The sequence below is a fragment of the Paroedura picta genome, chromosome 7 (genome assembly GCF_049243985.1).
Source record: "Paroedura picta isolate Pp20150507F chromosome 7, Ppicta_v3.0, whole genome shotgun sequence".
Lineage (NCBI taxonomy): Eukaryota > Metazoa > Chordata > Lepidosauria > Squamata > Gekkonidae > Paroedura > Paroedura picta.
Window position 1 is genome coordinate 44,572,571 of NC_135375.1, and position 23,167 is coordinate 44,595,737.

General features: G+C 41.4%; 1 long non-coding RNA gene across 1 annotated transcript in view; it reads right to left on the bottom strand.

Annotated features, from left to right (window-relative positions):
* Positions 1-4,782: 4,782 nt before the first annotated feature.
* Positions 4,783-23,167, bottom strand: part of LOC143841774 (uncharacterized) — a 48,293-nt gene continuing 29,908 nt past the window's right edge. The window contains exons 2-4 of the long non-coding RNA XR_013232817.1: positions 9,903-10,046; positions 7,404-7,671; positions 4,783-4,939 (exon numbers count right to left, since the gene is read on the bottom strand). This is a non-coding gene — a long non-coding RNA (uncharacterized LOC143841774). The remainder of the gene's footprint in view (positions 4,940-7,403; positions 7,672-9,902; positions 10,047-23,167) is intronic.

A 23,167-nucleotide genomic window follows, 5' to 3' on the forward strand; every position in this document is an offset into this window, starting at 1 on the left:
TAGAAGACAAGCGAGTGAATGAGCCTGAGTTGATGTTGTTCAGTCTAGGTTCATGTGGCATCTGGGTTTACTACAAGCTCTGGTACTAGTGTCCCTGTTCAAATTAGATGCTGTATTACTGTGGGTGAGGAGTTGTTTGAGATTGGGGGGGGGATGTTTGTAGGGGGAAAAATCCCCCCCCCATTATTTGTGAAACAGAACTATCATTATTCAGTAGACCTTGTAAACCATTGATGAGGCATTGAACTGTTTTGAGTTGAGAGCCAGAGGTGACCACTAATGCTGTCATTGTCTCTTTGAGGCCTTGTCCTGCAACAGGTTTTCTCTGGGGACCATTCTGGCTTTGTTAGTCTGTTTCTTGACTTCATCAGGTGGGTACTTTAATTCCCAAAAGGGTTGTTGGAGATCCCTCAGGTGAGAATCTCTATACATAGGATTGGAGCAAATATGGTTGTAGCATAGAGCCCAGCTCTATACAACAGATTTTTTTTTTGTATGCTTAGGATAGTAGCTGGAGGCATGCAGGTATGCCTGTCGGTCAGTTGGTTTCTAGCATAAAGTGGTATCTAGGTGTCCATTGTGTATTTTTACAGAAATACTCACTTGGTGTAGCTCCCAACATGTCTTTCTGCCAATAAATAAATAACCTGAAGCATGGCTAAAATATCATCATCATGTGAGAAGAAATATGTGGTGGTAGCATCCAGATGAAAGGCTTTCAATCGGACGCATTTCTCCTTGAGGGTTTGTTTTGCAGAAAAAGTATGGTTCCCTTTGCTAGAAGGTATAGTTCAAAACACTGCATTTCTGTTCCTTAATGGCTTCTAGCCACCACTATTACCTTAGTTTCTCAACCTATGATTCTGCAAAATGATTTTAAAAACCCAAACATTGTATTTCTCCGTTACTAGGTCTATTTGATGGCCATTCCACACCCAATTTAAAAAGTGAAATACTCACCTTATGCAAATGCCATATTTTTGGCATTTTGCACAACATCGCCTGCATCCAGCATCCCAGCAGCAAACCGGCAGCTACATCCTCCATTTTAAAGTGATAGTTGGGGAATCCACAAAATTGGATTCCCCCAACTATGTAACACAAGTGGGAGGAGAGCAACCAGCAAGCCACATGCCAAGGAAATGTGCGTAACCAAAGTGGGCAAAGTTCTCTGTCTCCATTGCCCACCTCCCCCCCCTTCTACCCATAACGGGGCCTTTTGTTTTTGTTTCTGTTTTGTAGCAAACTGCCTAGGGCAATTAATATGCATTGCTTCATCCAGGCAGAAAAAAAAAAAGAATTCCCCCACCATTTGATGCACAAAGCATGCCTCCCAGCCCCTCCCCAAAAAATTGTGAAAAATTTTCTTGAGCTTCAAGGCTGTGGGTGGCATTAAAATAAGCATTATGCATCTATGATTAGGTGCATAGGCATCCCAATAGAGAAGGTTCACTTTAAAAAAATGCATGCATTGCTGTCCCTTTAAAACAGGAGAAAAGGTGATTGACTGCCTGCCTGCCTGCCTGCCATGAGTGACAGGCAGGGGGAGAGCCGTGTGTCTATTGCGTTCTCCTCCTCCGCCATTTCAGGCAGCTGTGCAGAGTGCCAGGAAGCACCAGAAAGCAGCAGAAGAAAGCAGGAGAGCAAGCAGGTTAGAAATGGCGGGGGGCGCGATTTTATATAGCATCACGCAATTTCACTGGCATGATGCTACTTTTTTTAGATGTGCAGAAAAGCCCTGAGTATTTTTGAACTTTTCTATTCATTTAGATTTTGTAGTTTCATAACTGACTGATGTCAAGATTGTAGTTTAAAAGCCACTATTTAACTTTAAAAAAAAATAAACAATAAATCAGCAATAAAACCATCTATAAATATTTATTTTTTCAAAGGTCAAGTAATAAAAATAGGCATATGCCTATTAATTATTTGCTTGGAAAGAAATGGTGTGTTTCTGTCATCATTTACGGCAACCTGATATATGCTGTTCACTTTCTACAAATAGGCTGCCGGATCTGAAAAAACGTTAGGTGCTAGAGTAGCTTGGGATAGGATTGGACCATAAAAGACATTCTGGAAGTATTGACCAGTCTCCATTACTGCTCACAACATTTGCTGCTCACAGATGTTGCTTGAAAGTTCTGTGCACATTGATGGTACTCTGTAAATGTTAAATAACAGCAGTCTGTCACATTTGTCCATGGTGTCTGTTTGCAGCATGCATCATATGAAACACACACACTAATAGTAAAGCCCGCTGTATGCTGTAATGCAACGGGCACTAGCTCATGGTTTGGTGTTGGTTTTGTGCCTCACTTAGAACCTGGCAACCATAAGAGAATGTCTCTGTTCAAGCACACCTAGGAAGTGTTGAATTCCAGAAAATGAACCCACACTTATCTGGCAACCTTACCTCCTCTCTGCAATGTTTTCTTGACCTGAAATACACTGGGAGCACTATGTGTTGGTTAGGTGGCTGCGGAGGCATTATACCCTTTTGAGGCCCCACTTCCAAACCTCAAGGAATATTTGCAACCCAGGGGTAGCCAACCTCCAGGTGCAGCCTGGAGATCTCCTGGAATTACTGCTCATCTCCAGACTATAAAGATCAGCTCCCCAGGCAGAAAGGGCTGCTTTGGAAGGTGGACTCTGAGGCACTGTACCCTTTTGAAGCCCCACTTTCAAACCTCACTTCCAATGGGCTTGGCCAGCACACTCTCTTGCTTGGCTGGTGATGTCTGCCCTTCTGAAGCATGAGGCCTGCTGCTGGCAACTGCAGTTCCTGTTGTTGTCAGCAAAGCAAAACTGTTGCCTAATAAAACTAGAAAACCTATTTCCTCCCAAAGTCTCACTGTCTACTTCCCTGTAAACCCTTTGTATGGAAACTCCCAAGCTAACTCCACTTGAAATTCAGGGACACATAGCTTTTATTTCATAGGACCTTCATGGCAAATACTGGTTTTTATTTTTCTGGCCAGACTTGAGCAAAGTCTCTTCAGGCCCTATGTCTCCCCAGCCAGTTGCTTGTTCACCATTTACAGTTACAGGGTCTAAATATTCCTTATTTAGATCTTCCTGCACTTTCCAGACTAACAGGAATCTTGCTGGTCTGTCTCTCTGTACCAACAAATGCAAACTGTTGCTGGTAAGGGCTTGTCAGAGTCTACAGCCCAGGTGGGACACACCTGTGCCCTCCACCCCAACCTCAGCCCGAAAGCCTCTACCATCACCTCTGCTATCCAGTTGGTCTGTCTGTCTGTTTGAGTCAAAAATACAAACTATGGCTGGTAAGTGACACCTCTACCATTGTCTCTACAACTGCTGCTCATCTCTAGATTATAAAGACCAACTCTGCAGGCAAAAATTGCTACTTTGGAGGATGGACTCTGAGGCATTGTACTGTTTTGAGGCCCGACCCCCAAGAACTGTGATGTAAGTCCTTTATGGATCACAGCTGGGAAGGTACGCTTTTGCAGGTTTAAGTGCATTTAAGTTGCTTTGAGTGGTTTGTGAAACATCCAGGAAGACAGAAAATAATGGTCAACAAAACTAGATTATGAAATGCCTTGATTCTGAAATTCATCATTACTTCTCTTAGGAAGCAAAAAGCCTCTGTCCATAGAAGTGTTAAGGAGTCAATTTGTACCCAGTATTGATGTACTTGACTAGATAATGAAAATCATTACAAATAAAATCATTCCTCTGCCTTGAACAATGCTTTCTGTGCCTCCTACTTGTCATCATTATAATTCATTTATTGAGTGAACCAACTAGCACTTAAAAGGCGTTTTCTAACAGGAAATCTCAGCCTTCTTTCTTTAAATACTTATTTTAGAAGGCGCTATTTTAAGGCACCTTGGTTTTCAATTAAAGGTATAATTCTTAGGTTGGATCTCAGGAGATCCTTCCACTAAGTAAATAGACTCTCTTCAGTCAAGAGCTTCCTCCAACCTCTTTTTTTGTAGGGAGGGAGGATGACTGCTTACTTAGTGGAAGGGAATTCTTGGATCCAGCCCAGATTCCTTCCTCTGGAGAAAATGGCTGTTTTGGAATATGGACTCTATGACATTGTACCCTACTGAGGTCCCTTCCATCCCCAAACCTTGCCTTCCCCACATTCCTCCCCTAAAATCTCCAGGTCTTTCCCAAACCAGCTGGGGCAAACCTAGTTCCCAAGATTCCCTTCCCCCTGCCATTTATCCACTTGGCTTTTATCTGTGCATTTTTGGCATGCATTTTTCACATTCAGAAGCAACTAGTTGCCCATAAATACTGTTCTGCTGCATAAGTATGATTAGATCATTCTTCCATTGTTCATGCTTCACTGGGCTAGTCAAGTATATTTGAAGATTGAGTGTGATGGTATCATGCTCTTAAAAGTACTCAAAGTTAATCCGTGCTTGCTCAGATACAGCATCAAGTTGCTCTGAAAACTGGACCAGGCTGAGCATCATAGAATATTAATTAGGGACACCGAAGGAATCACGTTACAGTATACTAGATATTATGTATGCAGTCTAGAAACGAAGTGTCTGTCATAAACTGATAAGGATTGCTGCACTCTTTTGTGCCTCAAGGGAAGGAAACCTCTGCAAGAAGCTCCTAGTTCTGCTGATTGGGCTTGTTATGAATGCTGTGGATATTAAGACAACATCAAAATGCCCTTAAGGAGAAATGTCGAGAAATCAAAATGAAATTATTTATACTTGGGATTGGGATTCATGTGAAAATCTACATGAGTTCATAAAAGACTACATCAACTTGGATCCCAAAAAAGACGATAGAAGCTTTTAATAAGCATTGATTGAGTTGAGTGCAGCTGGAGATCACAGTGGATGAAGGATTACAAAACAAGGCTATTTAAACTCTTCGAAGAAATCGTTCTGTGCTGCCCAGTGCTCCATTTGTTCTTCAAAGTTTGTTCGAATTCACGGTATTCCTTTTAAAGAATAAAAATGCCAGTGTTAAAGACAAGTAATATAGACCTTTGTATCTTTCCTTTGTATATTTGTGAGGCCATCCAGGAAGGGGGGGATTAGTTTCAAACAGCAAAAATAGTATGGAAAGAAAGAATTGAACTTCCACTCTGAATCAGCTGCTATTTACAGTTTTTAATCATGTCTAGTTTCGTCCTGAGGCAACACTGTTTAATGCACTAACTCCACTCAATGAAAGAAATTGCTTAAGAATCATGGACTCAGAGGCAAAGGAAAATGTCCTCTGTTGCCATCAATTAGTATTAATACAATTTAAAAAGTTGCTACTCCAGTTTCAAACCATGTAAACAGAGGAACTGGAACCAGTGTGACATTGTTCTGTCACTTTGGCTGGTATACAGTGGACTTCGACATCCCACAGGTGATTTGTAAAAGGCTTTAAGGTAATAAATTATCACAGAACAATTCATAGATAGGTGAAGGATAAACAAATGTGAGGAAAGTTCTGAAGATATAAGCATTTTCTCTCTTTTTTAAAGCAAATAGTCCATTTCTGAAATTATGGGGGGGGGGGGGTTGGGGGGAGGAAGGTAATGGTAGCATTTATTGATTGAACAAGACATATTTAGTTTCCTTTCATCACATTCACACCATGAAATTGATAGTGGGTTGGTGAGTTTAAGGAGAACTCATGCCATTGGTGAGGTAGCATGCATGTTTTTTTTCAGGGTTCCATGCCAGAAAATTGGCAAAATATTTGAGAACATGGTTACCCTGCTTTTCAGTGATCCAGCCCAGCTTTTTAAAATACACCCACACCATCTTCTGTTATATTGCCAGTCTTCTCACTGGCATTTCCTAGATCAACAAGAGTAAGGGCAGCTTGTGTCATGCGTAAATGCGAGCTTGCAAGTCAAACAAGATTAATCTGACCTGGGCCTCTTCTGCATGATGGAAAGGCTGATGAAAACTCACTAAATACAATGTGGTTTTTCTGATCTCTGCACTGGAGAGTAAATTTACTCCATAAAACTGATTTTGCTCTGCATGGTGAGCTGACTCTTTGGTGCTTTAAGCATCTTTTAAGTGTTGTTTCTGAAAGAGGCTTTTCACCAATTCATTTCTCTCCTGCCTGCCTCAGATGCTCTATTAGTCAAACAGAGAAGCTCCTTGGTTATGCAGATTAATGAAAGATCTATACTGTGCATCATTTAGTAGCATAAGAATACCCTACAAGGGGCATTGGATGAAAGGTATAGGTAGCATATGTAGATTAGGAACATCCTGACATTTTTTCCAGATAATCTCTTCCCATGTCCTGATTGGCTCAGCTGGAGACTTCCTGCTCCTTTGAGTACATTTCTTGCTGCTTTCCCTCCAGAACATTAGTCAGTTAGACTGTTAGGACTATCCACTCTTACTCACAAAGATTGTTTCTCTTCTCCATACAACTATTTAATTATTTTAATCAATCTGGTGCTTTACCCTGTTGCATATTTAAACTTTGCCAACATGAGCAAACCCCTTCCCTCCTGGTAACTGGAGAAGGGAAAGCTGGAGCATTATATGCCTGGATTCTGTCCCCATAGCAAAGGAATCTTACAGTCAATATAATTGGTTTCAAGTTGAAGTAGCAAAGGATGTCATAGAAAATACAGGTCTTGGCCTTGGTGAGAGCTGGTCTAAATATGGTGTTCATACATGTTGGGATATATTTTCCACTATACTAAGATTGCACTGAATCAAAGTCAGCTGAGTAATTTCCGTCATTCTGACAACAATAATATGTTTTACTTCTAGAATAGGAAAACAGAGAGCGAAGGGGAAGGGAAGGAAGATAACTGAGGAATCTCTCTGGCAGCTGTATAAGACTGTTATATGGACAAGAACTAAAGGGGAGGAAGAACTAAAGGCAAGAAAGGGAAGGAATCAAAAGGGGCCCTTTGCTCTTGGCGCTTGTGGCCCCAAATAAGCTGGCCTAGTGGATCCATCATCAGCCCACGGTGTCATTTGCAGTGTTTTTATCTTTGACTAAACAGTGTTTTTGTAAGCAGCTTTGAATCCTCCCTGGGGACAAAAGTGGGGCGCAAAAGCCTCAATAAATAAACTGACATTGGAGTGAATCTTCCAACAGTTTTCTGTTTCTTTCAAAAGCATTGTTAGGGTCTGTGGGAACAGGCCTGCATGATAACAATGATCCGAATTAATCCCTCATTCCCTTAGCAATTCCCTTCTTCTGTTGCTTGAAGAAAAACATTCAAGGAAACAGCGTAAATTCAACTCCCCTTCATCCTCACAAGACCAGAGGATAAGAAACTAAAGGGAACCTCAGATATTGGGTCTACAGGGATTGGGGGGGGGGGTATTTAGGTGAAGACAGTGTTCTCAGATCTAGCAAATCTGGAAGAACTGGTATAAGTGGACAGAAGATACGATACAATTTGGGGGAGGGGTAGACCATTTTACCTTCCTAATCTCTAGAGGAGATTCCTTGGTTGTCATCAGGCTCCTTATTAGCACAGTCGTGCTAGTGGATGTGCAGCAAACTAATATATCCAGAATCCCCTGAAGAATGATCAGCTGGCACATCGCTTAGCAACATTCCAGTTGTTCTTTTCTGTTTTGAATGGCAGGGCATCCAAAGGACAGCGTCAGCTTTAAGGAGCCCTCAGAAGGTTGCTTCCAGTTTCGGTTCACAGCACAAACTATGTGGTAGTCCCCGGTCCCAAAGGCCCTGAGCAACAGAGCAGGGAAATGAATCAAACAAATGCCATCTAGTGCCAGTCATAAGTGCCAGAAAGACAGATCTCTATTCTAAATGAAGTAAGGATGAAAAGGAAATGCGTCCCCATAAAACTTTTGCCAAGACAAACAGCAGGACTCTAAGAGTGCCATGCCAAGCTGAGCTACATCTTCTATGCCCATTGATGTTCTGCCTTGGACAGCACTGTGAGATGCTTGGGATAACCTTCCATTAGTTACATTAAATTGAACCAGGTGTGTATGATAAGCATATCTACATTATTTTGTCCTTTAAAAATGTCTGTGGCCCGTAGTTGGTTCCAGGTAGATTTTTATTCATGACTGATTTTAGGGTGAAAATTTCTTGTGTGACACCACAGATCCATCTATCCAATCATTCATCCAACTATTGTAGGGGTGCAAGGCCTATGCCTGGAAATCATGGGAGCATTTGAAGGTCAGGTATAGGGAAGGGGAACATCTTTGGTAAAGACCATAGAGATTGAGAGAATGACTAGAGCACTAGAGAAATGACATCACCATGTGTGCAGCATCAACCCCCCCCCCCCACACACACACACATTTTCTCTCACTGCAAGAATAGGCAGTGGGGGGGGGGAGAAACCATGGAGGCAGGAAGTTGCTCATCAAGGCAGGCAAACTGGAAAGCCTTATCTACTAGCCTGGGACCCTCATATCTTCAGGACCACCTCTCCCACTATGACCTTGCAAAAGCACTACAGCCTAGTAATGAGAATCTGCTTAGGGTCCTCGGCCATGAAGTAATAAAACTCGCCTCAACCAGGGCCAGGTCCTTTTTGGGTCTGGCCCCAGGCTAGTGGAACACTCTGTCAAATGAGAGCAGAATCCTGCAAGACCTCAAGCTGTTTCTCAAGACGTGCAAGACAGAGATGTTATACCAGGCCTATAGTTGAAGTGGGCAAGGCCCATCAAGAATTGCTGGCCTCCCTAGCCCTAACCTAAAACCTACCCAATTAGAACACCACTGAAATAATACACAGGATCCCTGGAATGAGGTATGCCCCTAATGGCTATGTTAGCGCTTAATTATTTTAATGTTTTTAAAAATTTTATGAATAATGATGTAGTTGTAAGGTTTTAATTTGTAAACGGCCCTGAGCCTTCAGGGATGAGTGGCATCATCATAATGTTATGCCACCTCTCCAGAAAGCCTGCTAGGGGCAGCTTACAAAGTAAAACATAATAAAACATGACACACCATAAAAGTTAACAATTTTGAGCTGGAGTTTTAAAACAACTAAAAATGTTGAACAGCTTAAAATGAGTATCATAACACAGTTCTGCTTCTATAGAAATGTTGAGATCAAAAGTATATCTTCTGAATATGCTCCAGAGATATTTTAATCTTACATCCTCATCAAATGTTCCTCCTTATGTGCCTTCAGCTTCTGTAAATGCCAGAAGCAGATTTTTGAAAATTAATTTTAAAAGTTAAGCATCATATCTATTTATTATTATTACTGTTGTTATTATTATTATTATTTGGATTTATTACCAGCTACTCTCGGCAAAGCCGGTTTGTGGCAGGTTACAAAGTAAAACAATACAATCCCCTAAAACCCCTATAACCCCCTAAAACCAACAATTACGATACAAACTACCAGAAAATCAATGTATGGGGGAAAACTCTACAGGGCAGAAAATATATGACCAACAGGCAAGTAGATCATACAGAGACAAGGAGAACATTCCTTAAGCTATTACACTTAGAACAATTAATATGAGTTGGGGCCTACACACATAACTATGTATGTAAATAGTTCATGTGACTATTTCAAATGTTACATTATTAATAAAACATTGGAAATCATTATGAATTCTACATATAAGCATGTAGTTTGTGTGTATGCACTGGACTAAAACAAAGAGATGAAGGAATCCAAAATCTATTTTGAGAACCATGAGCTAGTGGTATTTATTTAATAAAATCAAGTTTAGGTAATCTTATATCCAAGGCTAGGATCATAATAGAATATTTGTCATAGAAAGAGAGAGGCTGATGCTCACACTCCATATATGCCATTATGGGTCTTGAATTATGAATTTATTGTAGAATATAACAAAACATGATAGAAGGCAGAGACAATAAGGTTACAGACTACTTGATCACAGAAACCCAACTACATATCACTATGGCCATGCTCACACGAATAATAGCTTTCACAAAAAGAAAATACATACCTTATTGAACATGTCACATGGTTTGCATTTAGGCAACTCAAACCAGGATTTATTCATTATGCGAAGTAGCTCAGATCTTCAAGCACTCCTAGTCTTTCCTTCCTGTGTTTGCCTCCTGCCTTCCATCATTCGCCAGAAGTGTATCTATAGAAAATAATGCTTATGGCAAATATTGAAATGTTCACACCCTGATGACCCCAACTTGCCAACCTCACTTCTGGGTGACATCAGCATGTCGTTACTTCCCAGATTCCTTCCAACTTTGGGGAAAGCTAAGGTCAAGCTTGTTAATCTTTTAATTAACAAATTATGGCACTGCATGAAAATTATCACTGCATCTTCCTTGCTTTCACTGATGCAAGCTGGTCTATGATACGATCAAAGAAAAGAGTTTTTTTCTCTTTCTAGGTTGATAATCAAAGACAAATCATACATATAAAGAAAATAATTTTTTTCAGTATCCAAGGATGATTTTCCTGACTGTAATAGAAATCTCTCAGTGGTATCCTCCAACAAATGGTGCCCAGGGCAAATATCATATCTGCCATACTCTAGCCTAGATACACCATTGTCATTCACAGACCTATGGCAGAAGACTCCCTAGTTTACAGAATCTTCTAATTCCAGTTTATTAAGAAATCTGTATCCAGACACCTTAACAGTGGATTGGGTTTGTTTTTCTTTCCCAATAACCAGGAGTCTAAATTATGGCATAATCTTGGTTTAGAACCTCTAATTTAAATGTCACAACAAATTGGAGCTTAATCATTTTTTTTAATTGAGGAAGTTTTATGTTGTGGCAGCCTTACACTGGGGCTGCATGTGCAAGGAGAAAAGAGAAGTATTGAGTATATTTTTGAATAAACCAGGTTTGAGTTCATTACAAGCCAATTTATGTTTCCTTGTGATGTCTGAACACAACTTGATGGTCATTTATTATATTTTATATACCAAAAGTCTTCTGTGATGGAACTTTTCATTGCAATTTTTAATGGTGCAGTGGTCTTGTAAATTAGTACTCTCAACCCAACTTGATAGAGTTACTTTTGATCATACCGAGGAAAGTGAGTGTTTTGTGTTAAAAGGGCAGTATTTTAAATATTACCTGAAGGATAGATAGACCTGATGATTAGAGACTTGCAAAATGCCTTCCTAATATCAGTCACCACCACTGAATTAAATTCGGAGGAAGGTGAAGTTTCTGAAAGGCTTATTGCATTAACCTTCTTGAATTCTGACCAGTGTATTCCAGATTATCCTTTGCTATACCCACAATAATTGCAAGGAGTTTATCATTCACTGCTAGCATGTATAACTTGACAAAACATGCCTGACAAATGACATGTTTCAGTTCTGTTGAAAGCATCTTGCTCTCTCCAAGCAGTGAGATGCTAATGAAAGGACCAGCACGGGCAATTTTTAAAAACTCCTATCTCCGTCTCGCTGTCATTTGCTTGGGAAGCAAACCTGCTGAGTATAACAGCATTTTAAAGAGAATGTTTAGAATGAAGTTCAGTTTGAGGTCAACATAAGTAGTGGTGTTCTTTACTGAAGATAGTCTTAAAGGAAAAGACTTAATAGGGAGGCTACTGTACCATTTCTTTTTAAAACAGTCAATTTCTAACAATAGATTATAAAAAGAGTGGAAACTATTGATAAAATACGTGCTAAAATATGTTTCAGTTTAGGAACCGGAGATATTTCCTGGAATATGACCTTGACGCCACATGATTTTTAAAGAATGAACTGTTTCATCCTCTGAATTTATTTCAGTCTATTAATATTTAGGATATTGTTCACTGGTTCTCTGAGATGGTAACATCGTTGCATGGTTAGTACTCATAATGAGTGTTGAAATGCATTTGAGTGACTGACTATTCCAGATAGATAACTGGTTGGTTTGTCCTTTTCACTTAGCTTCTGAGCATGAGAGTGTATGCTGCAGGAGGTGCTTACATAAAGAATAAAAGACAAAAAAGGAAGAGACATCAACATTTGGCCTGTTGTTGATTAACCTCAAAGCACTGACTATATGAAAAAGAAGAGTTGGTTTTCTATACCCTGCTTTTCACTATCCAAAGCAGTCTCAAAGTGGCTTCCCTTCCTCTCCTCACAACAGACACACTGTGAGGTAGGTGAGGCTGAGAGAACTTCTGACAGGACTGCTTGGTCAGGACTGGCACTATCAGGGCCATGGTGAGCCCAAGGTCATGGAGCTGGCTGCATGTGGAGGAGCAGGGAATCAAACCCAGCTCACCAGATTAGAAGCTGCCACTCCTAACCACTACACTTCGCTGGCTCTCATGTATTGCACAATCATCAAATTGCACAATCACTCAGCATTAGATGTATAAAACACTAAAAAAAAAGATTTCTAGCATTTAATAATCCTATCAATAGAAAGATACATTTTTGAAGAATAGAAAATATGTGAACAATCAAGCAATCTGAATTTTATTCCCAGCACAGATACTAAGAATTTTATTACAAATGTTTTCACAGCAGTGTTTTAAATAAGGAGAAAAGAAGCAGAGGCAATCCATCCAGGAATACAGTCAGAAACCATGTATAACCTGCTACCTCAGTTTCCCATTTATACTAGCAAATTCCCTCAGCCTGCTTGACTCTACTGTATATTTGATGCATCTTTTTCCCGCCCCCTCCCCCGTGCATCTGTCCGATTTATGTATCAAGTGGAGAATCTTTCTTTCACAGCAAATGGGAGATATAACCTGAAACCTCCTCTTGTATATTGTTCCAAGCATTTTTCTTCATTCCTAGTATTGGAGCCAGGATGAGAGAACAGTATTTGGGATATAAAAGACTGAGGAGAGGTACGTCAAGCAGCATTCTCTGATGTACAGTTGTTATTGTTTACCTTTCACCGAGCTTACCCATTATAGGTAAAAGGTGCTAATACATGAATGACACTGCTATCACATCTAGTTAGGGCCTTATAAGGGTCAGTTCACAAATGGGTGTTTGTTGGTCATGCTACATCACTTGAGGAGCTGGTCATACTGAAAAATGCCATGCCTGAGGTGTTTGGTCAGTTATGCAACTTTACTTAAAAATAAACCGGACTACACACAGTGGGGCTTACTCCAAAGCAGAAGTGTTGCTTTTGAGCTAAGCTGAGCACATGGGCAATTATATCACTGAACTTACTGAAACTGGAAAACTTCCTATAAACTCTTTTATAGAAAGAAAAATTGAGGTGGCTTCTGCTGAAATAAGTCCTCACTGCTCCCATGAATCAAAATATTCCAAACTGCTGTGTATATATATTTCCTTTACAAACAGGAGAGTCCAGGGGGGTTCAGTCCCTAACATCTCCACCTAAAGGAGCTTTGACTTGCAGGCGTGGAGTACCAGGCAAAGGATGACGTTCACACCAACTTTCAGTTGGCAAACAGGCCACAACTTTTATTTTAACTATTTTAACAACAACAACGGGGTGTTGGCTAACATGGGGAGAAGGGGTCTAATTATTCTTGGGGTCATCTGACCCTTAATCCCCATATAGCACCCTGCCAAGCCACGGGATCCCTTGCTGCAGGGTATGCCATACTAGGTAAGGCTGAAATGCTTCAGGAGGCATGGACCTCCTTCCGCCCACTCCAGCTTACCTGTTTCTACTTCTTTGGGACTACCCAGCCGGGTTGGCCCCTTTTTAAGTTGATGCCTCTAACTGAAGCATCCCCTTTAAGGAAGTCAACTCCTTCCCTTTTTGTTTTCCATCCTTATTTAGCCTCCATCCCCTTGTCCCTGCCAGCTGCGACAATTACTTATATAAACATTCTCAGAAACTATCAACGTCATGTGCTGTCTGTCTCACGGAAGCGGAACCCTGTTTCCCTTGAGGTGGGAGGGTGGGAGCTGTGTGCTGTGCTGGCCGGGAGAGAAGAGGCTGAGAGCAAGCTCCCCCTCCCTTCACTGACCCAGTACGCCTGTGCCACACATGCCCAGCCTGCACTCGGCTCAGAGCGCCACCCTGCCTAGCCCAGCCATGCCACCTCTTCAATGGCGGCTGTGTTCCTTCCCGGGCCACTGTTTGGTGCCAGGTGTTGAGCAAGACCTCACCTTTCCTTTCAATCAATCACCTTTCCTGAACTCTAGAGCTATTATCAGAGATGACAAACAACATGAACCCAGGTGTGACTCAGTATCAAGGAGTGTCATCTGCTCTATGTTTTTAATCCACAAATCCCTCTCTGGCCCCAGAGCACCTAGTTTCAGTGATCCATGCAATGGTCATCTCCAGGATTGATTTCTGTAACTCGCTTTATACAGGCCTGCCCTTGTCATTGACCCAGAAATTATAGCTGGTACAGAATGCAGCTGTTGGTCCTCACTGTACACCTTGGAAGACCCATATACAGCCGGTGCTGAGATAGCTCATTGGTTGCCAGTTGCATTCCAGATCAGGTTCAAGGTTTTGGTGTTAACCTTTAAGGCCATTCATGGTCTGGTCCCCACATATCTGAGGGACTGCCTGTTGCCTTAAGCCCCCTGCAGGGCCTTGCGCTTTGCATGTGCTAATCTGTTGGTAGTCCCTAGCACATGAGAGGTGCACTTGGCCTTGACCAGAGCTAGGGCCTTCTTGGTTCTTGCCCTGACCTGGCAGAATGAGGTACTGGAAGAGCTGAGGGCCCTGATGGAGCTTTTACAGTTCTGCAGGGCCTGCAAGACAAAGCTTTTCCTGGCATTTGGTTGAGACCAGGGTAAAAGAGATCAGAGGCCCTGCCCCAGCTTGGCAGTGTCATCTGGCTCCCATAGACAGATGACAGCTCCCATAGACACTGCTCCCATAGACACTGCTCCCATAGACACTGCTCCCTGAGGTACTTGGGGAGGTTGTTGAGAAGGGGGGATGAGGACTGCATTTTCATGTTTGAATGGGTATGTTTTTATATTTTATTGTGGGATTTACTACTGTAACTCGCCACAAACCAGCTTGTTGGGAGCAGTGAGTAATAAATCAAATTATTAAAATAACAAATACTTTTAAAAGACTCCTGAAGGTTATTTAACTGGGTTTTGTCTTTCTTTTCAGAAGCAGTGCTAATAAACAGAAAACAGATTATAGCATTTGAAAGCACTTTCAATGCATTCAACAATAGTACTGTATGTGCCAGTGGACTGATCCAGGGAGAAGTTGCAGCTTGTCTGTGTAACATGGATTCCTACTTCCTGTGGAAATATTTAGATTGGCAGTGTACCCAAAATGGAAGGTCAAAGTTTAATTTAAACTGTAAACAGTTCTTCAGTACCAACTGTGGAAACCGATCTGCAGAAACAATAATAATATTAGTTCTGGAAGCAAATTTAATGTTCATGGTTTGAGAAGCTGGGCAGTGGTATCTGAAGACCTGTACTATCTGTTTATCTAAGGATGAGATCCTGTTCTAGTAAAATCAATGAGAATTTTAAAATAGACTCTGCAGGATGTGGACTTATCCACAGAACCACTTCCCATAATATGACTGATTCAAGGAGTGGTTCTGTACCGGGAATCTTGGCTATCATATCATTAGAACAATTGCATTCTTCAGCTGAGCCATGTGAACATTTGTTCAGGTTTTTAAATCTAAAAGTTTAAACTGTTCCATATAGAAGTTCACATTAAACCAGTTTCAACCAACTGCTATGAGCAACTATGGCACAGTATTTGGGACTCTTATTCCTGGATGATCACTGGTTGCTCACCAATGGGACATGTGATTTAGGGATGTAAATCCAGTTTTGACAATTCCTTAAATTGCGAGTTAAAAAAGGCCAAAACTTGACCCTGCTATTGGACAACCTCGGGATGCAGAAGACATCATGTGGAGGGGGCTCTAAAAGCTGCCAACATTCACTAGGCTGCCCAGGAACATATTCCTCATGAGGAAATTGTCACACACTAGATCTTAGCCAAAAGGCCAAGAAGTGATAATGGAATCTATTATCTAAACTACCTTTAACCACAAGAGAGGGGTGTATAAAAACGTAATAAATAAGTAAAATAAATCTAAAAGTGAGAAATCAGGCTATGACCACATAGCTATGAAAATCCTTTAGGAATTGATCAGAAAAAAATAATGACTTAGGGGGGAAATCTAGGAGTAATTTTATTTTTAAAATTAAAAAGTTTGAACTTTCTTCCCGGTTTTCACCAGTACATTTAATGGAATAAAATCAAACATCAGCAAATAGATTTTGCCAGCTTTAAGTGCAAAGACATTATTTGTTTCTTCAATGAATTCTTTTCTCGTTTATGTTCAATGCAGTGATCCTTTCAAACTTAGCTTGGAATAAGATCCATAGAATGCTGTGCTGCTGACTTCCAAATATACAGATTCTTAAACTATCAGAGTTCATTCAAAGGTGCATATGGATTGGGAATTGATAACTATGTAAGTAAAAGTTTGCCAAATTAAAATCAGTTCCTAATGTAATTTCTCAAATACAAATGGGCCCTTGATATTATATAAAAGTATTTTATTTATACCCTGATATACTACTTAAGCTATTAGAGATTCTAATGAATATGTAGCATTGGCAAAAATATGTCATGTGGAATAAGTAGTAGTGATTAAACTAGTGTTGTAGTAAAAAAAAGATTAATTATGAAGTTTGAAATATAAAACTTAAATGATGAATACAATTGTACCCCAAGATAAATAACTATTGTATTTCATAGATAATACCTTAAAATTTGAGAAGGAAGGACTCCCTGGAGAAGAGCCTAATGCTGGGAGAGATCGAGGGCAAAAGAAGAAGGGGACGACAGAGAATGAGATGGATGGATGGAGTCACTGAAGCAGTAGGTGCAAACTTAAATGGACTCCGGGGAATGGTAGAGGACAGGAAGGCCTGGAGGATCATTGTCCATGGGGTCGCGATGGGTCGGACACGACTTCGCACATAACAACAACAACAACCTTAAAATTATAATATTGTATATATTTTGTATTACATTATTGTCATCCACAAAAGCAATAATGTTGTGTAACCCTTTCCTCCCTTTTTTTGTACCCCCACTGTTTTCCAACTACTTCAGAATATCAGAATATCTTAGTTCATATCTGATGTATTTACTGATGAGGATGGGCACTCTTCATGTTCCATCTTGACTATCAAATGTATTTAATACAGCACTACAGCTAGATAAAACAGATAGCAAAAAACACTGGGGGCCATCTTGACTAGTAGATTTCTGACTTCCTTATTACCTGTGAGGCCCTTTGCCATCTTCTCAGGCCTCTTCTAAATCCTTTCCGCAGTGACTGAATTCATTCAATAGAAATTCTGAGTTATCATTGCATTACAGCAGTTATTTGCAAAGTGGATTGCCTTTTCCACACAGGAAAATCCATGCATGAGCATTGCTCTAGAGCAAAGCATGCTTTCTCAGAGAAAAGGCATAGACTATATATTCAATTATCCAATGAAGTGTGGGTACAGGCTTAGACTAACAATTTCTGTCAATGATATGAATGTGTACATTTTGAATGTTTAACTTTTATTTTTTGACAAGCTCTAGCAATGGTAAAATGCACCAGAGCAGCTATCTAGTCTGTGGAGTATGCTGGAGAATTAAAAAGACAAGTACAGGATTTTGATCTTTTACAGTCAATAACCTTTAGTCTGCCATTTTCAGTGACTGTATTCATTGGGATGGATGAGGAACCCCATACTGGTTCTTTGTAATTTTATCCCAGGGCAGCAGTATTATGCCATTTGTAGACTTTCATTTATAATTCCTGGTTCCCCATAAAAAGGCACCACCGAGAAAAAAACAACGACTTCAAAGTGTACAGCTGAGCAGGTCCATTAGGTCCCTAGACTGATTTTCATTCTAGCACAGGTGTTAAAATTGGCTTCTGTAAGCAGTGACTCTTGGGTAAAATCAAAGGCAACACGTGCTTGTTCTTAATCCCCAAACTGACATCTTCTCTTTGGGAAGCTTTGATGTTCTGTAGGGTGTGAAACCTTGGTTAGGATACATATAGATTAGTCTCACTGGGAAGGGTCATTCTTCATTTGTTTTCGAGGGATGACCTGCTCACTCTTTTGACAGGGCCTGCACTGAAGCATACAGACTACTGTGCTGATTTATAGCTCCTAGATTTGCCCAAGTCAACAAGGAAATACAGAATATGCCATAAAAGAAAATGTTCTCTGCCCTGCACAAACATAAAGAACTGACAAAAGTGAGGCTTAGCAGTTTGCTGGAATTGTCCAGGACATTAAACAAGAAGGGGGGGGGGACTTGCAAAAACAAGAAGAAGAAGCTGAAGAATGACAGATCCCATTTAAATAGGTTTTATGCAGTATCCACTATGAAGTGCATGGCTAGAGATTTTTGATTAAAAATGTGAGAACTCTTTGTTTGGCCAAGGTATTTCTTCTTAATACAACATAAATCTGTGGCTCACAATTTTCGAGAGAGGGTATCATTAGTGGTGTCATAGTGCATATACCCCTTTTTAATTTTTGTGCATGTTAATGATGATATATTGATATCATGGCTAGATTATTTTTTTAAAGACACTAAAATATCGGTATATCAATATACCATTGTAATGATATGTTAACCAGTTTCTCCGAATTCCCAATACGGACTAAGTCAGTTTTGCCTCATATCTCTGCAAAGAAAGGGGGAAAGTTTTTTTTTCAAATTTAAAATATATCACTATTTTAGGGTTAGGGTGGGGAGAGGGACTGATTTTACTGATGACAACCCAATCCCAAGTAAATTGTCACCCACAGAGCATAAGGCCATTTTGTACCAGTCGGAGTCCCCAGATCAAGGACAAGAGCAGGCCCGCATAGAGCAAGTCACAGAAATCTATTCTGGAGGTCACATGGATCACTGTGGCCAGGTGTTCAGGAGACAGGTAGGGTGCTTGGTGAAGAAGGAAAAATGCCTTCTTGACCTGAGACTCCATAGAGAGAGGCATCAATGGTCACACCCAGATTCCTGGCCTGCGATGTGGTTGTGCGTTGCGTCCCTGCCATGAGTAATCATGCTTCCTGGCCCATCCCCCTACCTCCTAGCCATAGGACTTCAGTCTTGGAGGGGTTGATTTTCAGATGACTTTTCTCAGATCATTCAATCGCCGCTTCCAAACATCTGGCAAATGGTTCGGGGGGGGGGGGGGGTCCGGGAGGCTGTTCATGAGGAGATAAAGCTGGGTCTCATCTGCATATTGATGACAACTCAGCCCAAAACTCTGTACCAGCAGGGCCAGAGGGTAAATAAAGATGTTAAATAGCATGGGGGAGAGAATCACGTTCTGAAGGAACCCCACAAGAGTGTCTTTAGGGGTCTGTATATTGGCTCTTTCTAGTATTTATTTGTTTTATTTTTAATTTTTTTAACCAGTTATAAACCTCTTTGAAAGATTGTTCTGAGTAGAATGACAAAATTATCCAAATGCAGTAATGAAGTGTTTTATGATCAATTTTGTTGTCCCAAATAACAAATAGCCCAATACGCACAGCAACTAATTCAGCTGTTTAAAAAAAGTAGAAAGGAGGCTACCGAACATTGGTTTGCCAAAAAATTCAAGGAGGGGGGTTTGGCAGCTTACTTGGTGAATGCAGCCACTGAGAACTAAATCAGTCATAAATCAATGCAGTTTTTAAAACATGCTACCCTTCAGTTTTGTTTTAGTGCTTAGACTAAGTCGTTCTGACTTAATGGCTCCTAATCTGCTTGGATCAGCACTTTGTACATGTTCAGTTTTTGGGGGGATGCAAACTTGTTTGGCAAACATTCAAATCATACACTGTCATTTGATCAGACAGGTGATGGGCTGTCATCTGATCATCTAATTGGAACATGGCATGGGCCAAACTAGATGTGATGGCACTTTTGAGGCTGCCACAAGGACACCACCACCACCACCATTTTTAAATGCTGTGAAGGCCCAGTCCTGATTGGATCCACAGCATGGTGCTTTTGTCCCCCTGTCTCATCTTTTTTCGAGCACCAAAACAGTTGTGGAGGGATGCAGATGTTTCAGCACTTAATAAGGACAGGAGAGGATAAGAGCATCTCAGCCTGTCACACTGATACATATTGGGCACACCTTCACAGCATCTACAATGACTTTAACAGCAGCTCTGTAGATGGGCATTCAGATCCCCTTCTGCAAACACATATTCTTTGGTCCATAGGGAAGCAACCATATTTCTCAGATGCCTCCAAAGCTCCGTCAGCAGAGGGAACCTCCCACAAGGCCCAGTGAGAAAGGCAGGCTACAAATAAATGAGATATGGATAAGCCCTCCTGCTTTACCCTCAGCATGGGGTGAGTCTGCTTGCCCAGCCCCCAGCCTCCCTTCCTTGCTGGCAAACAGACACTGCCAGTGTTCCTGATTACCATTTCCTCCCTGCCACCTTTGTCTGCTTCCTCTGCACTCCACTACAGCTCAAGGGAGGAGGGTATGTATACTTCCCTCCTGCACTGAGCAAGGGATGCCCTGGCAGCAATGACAACCACCCCACACTGCCTGGAGTTTTGCCATTCCTCCCCCCCCCTCCCCCGGTGACTGACAGGTAAGTGTGGGGATGTGGATGCTGCCCCCACCCCAGACAACCATCACGGAACTTAGCTGCCATCCAAAACACATTGCAGACTAGCTTTAAGATTGGGGTATGAAAGATCTGTTTTCCATCAGACTCTATATAGATTTGTATTATCAACAAATGCTTACATTCTCAGCTTCCTAGCAGGAATTCTTTTTTTTTTTCATATTTGCTTGTAAGCCAACAGAGGCCATGTCACATTTAACGGGGTTGGTTCCCAAAACAAGACTTTTCTGATTCAACCATGTCAGCAAATTAAGTGCTGATTTCCTTACAAGCATGTAAAACTTTAATGGGTGATGAAAGATCCTCACCTTGTGCTCCAGATGCCCAGACAATCTTTTTAAAAATATCATAACAGCAATTAATTGGAACCCTTCACACTTCTTTGGCAATCAATTCTATGAGACATGTTTGAAAAGGCCATGTGTTCCAAGAGAACAGAAGTCAGTACGAAGATGTGGGAAGTATATTCCAGAGTAAATAGTGGAAAACCTAGTCCGGAGAACACATCTCGTGAAGCCAGTGCTGAGGAAAAACATATACAGTGTTTTCCCCATGAAAAATTATTCAAAGATCAAATATTATATATTAAATCAATGAAGGTTCCAATCTGGAAGAATATACATTAAAGGGCCCACGTGCTTGCAGAAAAGCTTTCTGCTCATTGGATAGTTAACACTAACAGTTTGGTCATTTGCCTGGAATAGATGGGAGACTTGAATCAAACCCTTTCTGGAGTAGCTCATTCTGCATTTTGGACTCTTTTTGGACTCTTTTTACCAACTCCTTGCTGATTTTGTTATGTTCTAGTTGTAAAAATAATAATAAATTATGTGGCAGCAAAACAGATATCTCTCTTATATCAGCCATTTCAAAGGTTTGAGACCCAGAGTACCTATGTTTACAGTTATAGCCATGACTCAGCTGGGCTGCTGGTTGATGCCAAGGAGGGTTGGCTGCAGAGGGACACTACAGTCTCAGGGGCCATCTTGTGTGGTGCACACTGCATGCCAGCAGCATGCGCATGTCAAGGCATGATGCAAGCCCACGGTGCCTATAAAAAGGACCATGTGTGTGGGCTCTGCCTCTTGGGCAACAGACACCGAAGGAACAGCTTCCCTCCCACCCACTCAGGAATTTGATTGTGTAATGGGGTTCTTCTTGTTGAGCCTGATGTTTCAGACATTGTAAACAATTTGTCACAGTTGCTGGTTTGCATGGGATTTAGCCTGCTAGCAGGGAGTCTGGTTGCTATTGGACTCCCTGGGGTTCAGGGGCTCCCTAAGAGGTGTTACATAAATAAGTGCTGTTGACCGGCAGGGAGGCCAGGGGCTCATTTGCCAGGTAGCTTAGAAGGCAGCCAAATGAGGTTCACATCCATTGGCCCCTCCCAATAGGTCCCTTAGTGGCAGAATCCAATAGGCACGGGGAACTGCTCTCCTGGCTGGGAATGGTGCAGGCCCCCAGGGCGCCTCTGGACTCAAGTGATTTCAGTGCAGTCCGCTGACTGTTAGGTCAGGCTCCCTCTCTCATGTGGTGCTAACCCTCCAGTGGGGAGATAATAAAGCTGTGGCCATGTTTAATGCCAACTAGTGGTGTCACATCTTATTCTAGCCAAAATGCCCTCCTGCCAGTCAATATTAAATGTACCCTCATATGCGCTTTATTCTGTTAAGCCACAAACTTCCTAAAACAAGCACACTTATCATCAACCAGGGCCAGGTCCTTTTCAGCCCTGGCCCCAACCTGGGTGCATTCTGCACAGGGCTTTTTACCCACTCCCAGCTCGAATGAATCCCTCCCATCTACACGGAATCGTTTTCCATTTTGATTTTGGGCACTTTAAATTTTCCCTCTGCAACATGCATGATCGATCCTGAGTGACCCTACCTTTCCCCTGCAATATCCAGAAGTGGATATAATCCTCAATATTTGAAAACCCAACATCAGTAAGTGTGCAGATTTTTCCTTTTTTCGAATTAACTCCCTTCTCTATGCCTGGCAGCAAAGCTGTCTTCCCTGATTGGCCAGGGCATCAGTCCAAAGACTTCCTGGTTCCCAGTTGCAAGGCTTGTCTTAAAGTGACTGCGCTCCAGAAGCCCTAACTTCTCTCAGCAGAGATTTGCCTCTTGGATTTATTCCCCCTTCCTCTGCTGTCTCCAATCCTCTTCCCCCCCTCCCCATTGTTCAAGAAAAGAAAGGAAGAGGCTCCTCCTACACTTGGCTCCCTGCCCCATTCTGAGCTTCCCTAATCAAGTACATAACACTTTCTGTTTCAATTGTGGAGGGGATAAAGGAAGACCCGAGTTCAAATTAATTTGAATTCAGCAGGATCCACAATGGGAAAAACAAAGTAAGTGCAGAATTAGCCCTGGTGGAACACTCTGTCAGCAGAGACCTGGGCCCTGTGACAATTTTTACCATTTTGCAGGGCCTATAAAACGGAGTTGTTCCACAAGGCTTATGGTTGATGATAGGCACCTTCCATTGTGTGCCTACTAGTCTACTACCACAACCCTTAAGCAATTTACCTATGGACTGTCAAGTTTGTCTTTTTAAATTAAGGTGTCATTAGTTTTTTATGTTATTATTTTTGTTTGTCTTTGTTGGCTGCCCTAAACCCCCTGTGGGATGGGTGGCCTATATATCAAATTTATAAATACAAATAAATTAATTAAAAG